The sequence below is a fragment of the Schistocerca piceifrons genome, chromosome 1 (assembly GCF_021461385.2).
Source record: "Schistocerca piceifrons isolate TAMUIC-IGC-003096 chromosome 1, iqSchPice1.1, whole genome shotgun sequence".
Classification (NCBI taxonomy): domain Eukaryota; kingdom Metazoa; phylum Arthropoda; class Insecta; order Orthoptera; family Acrididae; genus Schistocerca; species Schistocerca piceifrons.
Window position 1 is genome coordinate 423,703,974 of NC_060138.1, and position 6,938 is coordinate 423,710,911.

A 6,938-nucleotide genomic window follows, 5' to 3' on the forward strand; every position below is an offset into this window, starting at 1 on the left:
TAGGGACAGCTGCACGGTCATCGATGGTATATGTTGTTTCGAGAACAGTTACTATATTCGTATATGAAGTTAAAGGCTACCCAGACATTGACCTTCGTCTGTGCGAATGCGCACAGGTTGCCCGAACTCTTACAGGAATCGTCACCTTACTGTGTGTGAGTAATGAGTGAATGGGCAAATATCTATTATGTACATTACGTATGTAGATTGTGGACAGTTGGGAATGTGGGTCTCACGGGAAACGTGCAAGGGATAAGTCCCTGCAGTCGCGCTTTTCATCTGTGTCCTCGGTGGCTCAGATGGAGAGAGCGTCTGCCATGCAAGCAGGAGATCCCGGATTCGAGTCCCGGTCGGGGAACACATTTTCAGCTGTCCCCATCGAGGTATATCAACAACACCTGTCGACAGCTGAGGGTTTCAATTAATTATCATTTACATAATATGTAGCCACAGAGCATGTAGCCTTTAACTGAAAAAGTGTCATGATGGGCTCTACATTGACAAAAAATACCGGACCAGTCCCTGGTCGGATCCCCGGGAGGGGACTGCCAAGGGGAAGGTGTCCATGAGCAAAAGGTTGAATAACCTACAAAAGAATAAAGTTCTAGGAATCGGGGTGTGGAATGTCAGAAATTTTAACGTGATAGGGAAGCTAGAAAGTCTGAAACGGGAATTGCAAAGGCTCAGTCTAGAGGTAGTAGGGGTCAATAAAGTGAAATGGAAAGAAGACAACGATTTCTGGTCAGATGAATACAGGGTAATACGAAAAGCAGCAGAAAATAGTAATACGGGAACAGGATTCGTTATGAGTGGGAAGTAGACCAGAGAGTGAGTTACTGTGAACAGTTCAGTGATAGAGTTGTTCTCATCAGAATCGACAGCCAACAAACACAGACAACGACAGTTCAGGGATACACGCCGGTGTCGCATGCCGAAGATGAAGAGATAGAGAAGGTACATCAGGAGATTGAACGAACATTTCAAAACGTAAGGGGTGATGAAAATTTAATAGTCATGGGGGACTGGAATGCGATTGTAGGGGAATGAGTAGAAGATAGGGTTACGGGAGAATATGGGAACTGGGAATGAGCGAGGAGAAAGATTAATTGGTTGTGCAAAAGCGAGTACTCTGTCCAAGAATCGCAATAGGAGAAGATATATTTAGAAAAGGCTGGGAGGCACTGGAAGATTTCAGTTAGATTACCTCATGGTCAGGCATAAATTCCAAAATCATGTATTGGATTGTAAGACTTACCCAGCAACAGATATAGATTCAGATCACAATTTAGTAGTCATGAAGAGTAGGCTGAAGTTTAAGATGCTATTCAGGAAGAAAAAATGCGCAAAGAATTGGGAAGAATGAAGAGGTACGCTAGAAACTCTCTGAGGCTATAGACACTGCAATAATGAATAGCTCAGTAGCCAGTACAGTTGAAGAGGAATGGGCATCTCTGAAAAAGGCAATCACAGAAGCCGAAAAGAAAAGCATAGGTAGAAAGAGAATAACTGCGAAGAAACCATGAGTAACGCAAGAAATTCTTCAGTTGATCGATGAAAGAAGGAAGTAGAAAAATGTTCAGGAAAATCAGGCATACAGAAATACAAGTCACTGAGGAATGAAATAAATAGGAAATTCATGGAGGTTAAGGCAAAATGACTGCATGAAAAATGTGAAGAAATCGTAAAGGAAATGATGGCTGGGTATAGAGAAGTGAAAATAACTTTCAGAGAAATTAAAAGCAAAGGTGTTAACATCAAAAGTGCTTTGGGAATTCCACTGTCAAATGTAGAAGAGAGCAGATCCGTGGAAAGAGTACATTGAATGCCTTATATGAGAGGAAGGACTTGTATGATGGAAAGAAGAAGAAACAGGAGTCCATACAGAAGAGACAGGCGATACAATATTAGAATCTGAATTTAAAAGAGCTTTGGAAGACTAAAAATCAAATAAGGCAGAAGGGACAGATAACATTCCACCAAAATTTCTAAAATCATTGGGGGAAGCGCCAATGAAACGATTATTCACTTCGGTATGTAAAATATATGAATTTGACGATATACCATCTGACTTTCGGAAAAGCATCATGCCTCAATTCCGAAAACTGCAAGAGCCGACAAGTGCAAGAATTATCTCTTAACAGCTCAAACATACAATCTGCTGAAAAGATGAATCTGCAGAAGAATGAAAAAGGTAATTGAGGATGTGTTAGATGACGATCAGTTTGGCTTTAGCATAGGTAAAGACACCAGAGAGTCAGTTCTGACGTTGCAGTTGACACTGTAAGCAAACAAAAAAAAAAGACACTTTCGTACGATTAAGCGACTTGGAAAAAGCGTTCGACAGTGTGAAATTGTGAAAAATTCTCGAAACCCTGAGAAAAATTGGAGTAGGCTATAGGGAAATACAGGTGACATACAATATGTACAGGAACCATCAGGGAAAAGTAAGACTGGAAGATCAAAAACGAAGTGCCCAGATGAAAAAGGGTGTAAGACAGAGATATAGTCTTTCACCCCTGCTGTTCAGTTTATACACCGAAGAAGCAATGACGGATATAAAAGAAAGATTCAAGAGTGGAAATACAATAAAGGTGAATGATAAGATTCGCTGATGGCATTGCTATCCTCAGTGAAACTGAAAAAGGATTACAGGATCTGCTGAATGGAATAAATAGTCTAATTAGTACAGAAAGTAATGAGAAGTAGCAGAAATGAGAACCATGAGAAACTTAACATCAGGATTGGTGATGACGAAGTAAATGAAGTTAAGAGATTCTGTTATCTAGGCAGTAAAATAACCCATAACGGACAGAACAACGAGGACATAAAAAGCAGACCGGCTCTGGCAAAAAGAGCATTCGTGGCCAAGAAAAGTCTACTAGCATCAAAAACAGGCCTTAACTTGCGGAAAAAATATCTGAGAATGTACGTTTGGAGTACAGCATTGCATGACAATGAAACATGAACTGTGGAAACACCGGAAACGGAGGGAATCGAAGCATTTGAGACGCGGTGCAACAGAAGAATGTTGAAAAGTAGATGGATTGACAAGGTAAGGAATGAGGAGGTTCAGCGCAGAATCGTAGTGGAAAGGAGTATTTGGAAAACGCTAACAAGGAGAAGGGACAGGATGATAGGACATCTGTTACGACATGGGAGAGTAGCTTCCATGGTACCAGAGGCAGCTGCCTACATGGAAAGGCTTTTCTCTCCGTCGCGCGAGTGGCAATTTACCTTCGCGAATTGTGAGAATTGTACGTTGTGTTTATCTGTTGAAGGCAGGTGACCGTAAAGAGCGTGTAAGCAGTGTGGTGTCATATTGCTGTAGTATGTCGAGAGACGGAGGAGGGTGAAAGCTGATGCTGACACATAACTTGCCCTCCTCTCTAACAGCTACAAGGGTGCCCCTGGCTTTAACGTCCTCTCCGAAGGACGGACGACCACCATGGTACATGCCCAGATTTCACGAGACACTGCAGAGAGATTTGGAATTTAATTTACGATATTGGCATTTTATGCCAACTTAGCGCCACCACCTCCTCCACTTGCCGTATAAAATCTGGTGGTGATAATTCCACTACTAGTATTCGAAACGACATATCTACAAGTCGGCCACAGAGGCGGATCTTGACCTCTGTTGCCCCCTTGCGGAAGGGCATAAACGTGGATCCTACTGTACATAAATATCATTCTTCGTTTCGTTCAAACAGCTTCATCAGTTTTCTGAGTAATTCATTCCGGTAATTTACTAGTACACACACCACTTATGTATCAGAAACAGAAATAGTGTCTGAGTGTCAAAACAATCAGACGCAGGAATCCTGCACCGTCGTTCTAGGCAAGGTCCTAGTAGGGGTGGTTTGACGTTCTCATCCTCTGAACTGTAATGAAATGTAAAGTGAGTACCTGTTTCGTATGGATGTCTCTGACGAGTATAGTATTGGGGTTGTGTCGCTGTCGATTTGGGATGGAGAGGATGAAACTATATGGCGCCACATAGTGTACTGTTCTAGAATAGAACCAAGGTGGCCTCCCTGTTTAACGTTTCCATCAGAAAATTTTGGAAATTTGTGGTAAGTTCCAATGGGGCCAAACTTGAGGTCATCGGTCCCTCGGCTTACACACTACTTAATCTAACTTAAACTAACTTACACTAAGAACAACACACACACCAAAGCCCGAGAGAGGACTCGAGCCTCCGATGGGGCGAGCCGCGCGAACCATGACCCCGCGCGGCCGTTCCCAGCAGGTGGACGGGCCACCATCAATAGTGTCACATGCCCTCACTTAATGAGACACTGCGGAGACGTTCGCAATTTAATCCAGAAGATTGACACTTGTCATCGGAACTTTACGCCGTCATCATACTTCCAGTGAAAATTGTCTGCCACCAGAAATCGAAACGGCTTTCCTCGAGTCAGGTACCACCACAGGGGCGTTCATTCAGCACCTCGGCTATGGAGGCATGTATATACACTATCGGTGGCACTATCGGTCCCACATAATGCCACCCCATAACACCAGGGAACCTCCACCTTGCTGCACTTGCTGGACGGTGTTTCTAAGGCGTTCAGCCTGATCGGATGGCCTCCAAACACGTCTCCGACGATTGTGTGGTTGAAAGCTTATGCGACACTGATCGGGGAATAAAATGTGATGCCAATTCTGAGCGGTCCATTCGGCAAGTTGTTGGCTCTGCGTAGTATCGTGGTTGCCAAGTTGGACCTCGCCGTGGACGTCGGGAGTGAAGTTGCGCATCATGCAGCCCTATTGCGCACAGTTTGAGTAGTAACATTGTGGCTGCACGAAAAGCGTTATTCAACAAGGTGGCGCTGCTGTCAGGGTTCCTCCGAACCATAATCCGTAGGTAGCGGTCATCCACTACAGTAGTAGCCACTTGGGCGGTCTGAGCTAGGCATGTCATCGACAGTTCCTGTCTCTCTATCTCCTCCATGTCCGAACAACATCACTTTGGTTTACTCCGAGACGCCTCGACACTACCCTTGTTGAGAGCCCTTACTGGCACAAAGTAACAATACGGACGCGATCGAACCGCGGTATTGACCGTCTAGGCATGGTTGAACTACAGACAACAATAGCCGTCTACCTACTTCCTGGTGGAATTACTGGAATTGTTCAGTAATGTCTATCGCCCAGTTGATGAAAGTTTAGTCGAATTGTAGTAACGCTAATGTATTTTCTTCGCGCGGGCCCACTCGCCTCTAAACTTTTCTGTGGATTCCTTTATTCCGCCTCGACATAGGACTAGAAAAACGAGAGGTAATCTGCGTACATGCATACTTTTTTAATATTGCCCGACAAAAAAGTCTGAAGCGCCCAGATGAAATGGTCGGTCAACGAAATAAGTACACACTATCAGTGGGTAGGTGAATGATTTAGAGTTTCAGTTCTCTGTGACGACCATGGGAAGTGAACGATGTTAAATGTTGAGTCATCTCTGAAGGACACGAAGAGCCACGTACTCGTGTGAGACAGCTTTATTGGCACCTAGCAGAACATGGTCTCCATTCGATCGGCTGGTCGCATCGTGCAGTATCCAGATTTTTGGGGCTTTCGGATGCGTTAGCGGCTCGATGTTCGACTGCCTGGGTACTGAGAGCAAGCACACTCATCGTAAAGGTTCCGTTCGACTATGGCTAACCAACACAAAGGAGGATCACCATATTGTGCACTGAGCACATTGTAACCCGTAACGTTTGTACTTCCATTCAAGAACAACTAATACACTTGCTGCATCATTCTGTGTGATCCCGCGCCATTGATCAGAGACCAGCAGCAAGTGGACTAGGAAAGTTGCGCCCTTTCCGTAGTCTGCCGTTAGCACCATAGCACAGACTGCTGCTTTTGGAGTGGTGGCGTGCCCGGGAAGCACGGATTGCTGATGAACGGCATCGTATTGTGTCCAGCGATGAACCACAGTTCTGCACCACCCCGAAAGAAAATCGTCAGCGAATACGGCGGCGACCTGGAGAGAGGTCCTGTTCTACCAATGTTTCGGAGAGACATAGTGGCGTTCTTCCTGACGTCATTGTGTAAAGAGACATTGAGCACGTCCTCACATCACGATAGGCAGTGACTGAGAAAACTCTGCCGGCACAGAATATGTCAGTACAAAGTAGTTAGGCGACAATTGAAATCATAAAATTTAACGCAAATAAACTGACACCGACTTGATGAATTTTAAAAAATAATACTTGTGACTTTGACTGTAATGTTTTGTTTTTCAATACACGATTACAATTGCGACACTTACACCATTGTCAAGTGTTTAAAACAGTGTCTTAGCATAAGTAAAAAAAGTCTGGCAATGATTCAAATACCGAGACATACGAGGTCGTTGTTTAGAAAGCCTGGGTGGCATCACAGTTTGACATTCAAATAAAAATCTAGTCAAACATTTGTCTCTGTGCGTTACCACGGCCATGTCAGGACGTAAAACACATAATTATACGGTCAAATTATGATGCCACATAGGCTTTCTTGACAACGGCGTCGAATATCTCGATATTTCTATAATGGTCCGGCATTTTTGACTTTTGCTAAAGCACTGGTTTAAGCGCTTGACTATAGCCTAAGTGCCCAAATTGGAATCGTTTCCTGAAAAATAGAACATTACGGTCAACGGCAGAAAGATGTCCATTTAGACTTTGTTTACCATGTGGGAACAAGTAGTAGGCTCTGTACAACATTCTGTGTCATCCCTCACCGTTAATGACTAGCAGCAGCTGGAATAGGACCCAGAAGTTGTTCTTTTTGAAAAAGATAAGAGACTGAGCAGTCACGTTGCGTATTAAGCGTAGTCCTTAACGACTTGCTTTCTTTAGGCTAATGTAAGTATTTCTGTTCTTTTATGTTTTCAGTTAGTTAATTTCTGCTGATTGTTTGTCGTTTCTGGTAGTGGTGAATTCAATGAGATA

General features: G+C 43.8%; 1 non-coding gene across 1 annotated transcript; it reads left to right on the forward strand.

Annotated features, from left to right (window-relative positions):
- The first annotated feature begins 284 nt into the window (after positions 1–284).
- Trnaa-ugc lies at positions 285–358 on the forward strand. The gene has a single exon. It is a non-coding gene; the product is annotated as a tRNA-Ala (tRNA).
- The last annotated feature ends 6,580 nt before the right edge of the window (positions 359–6,938 follow it).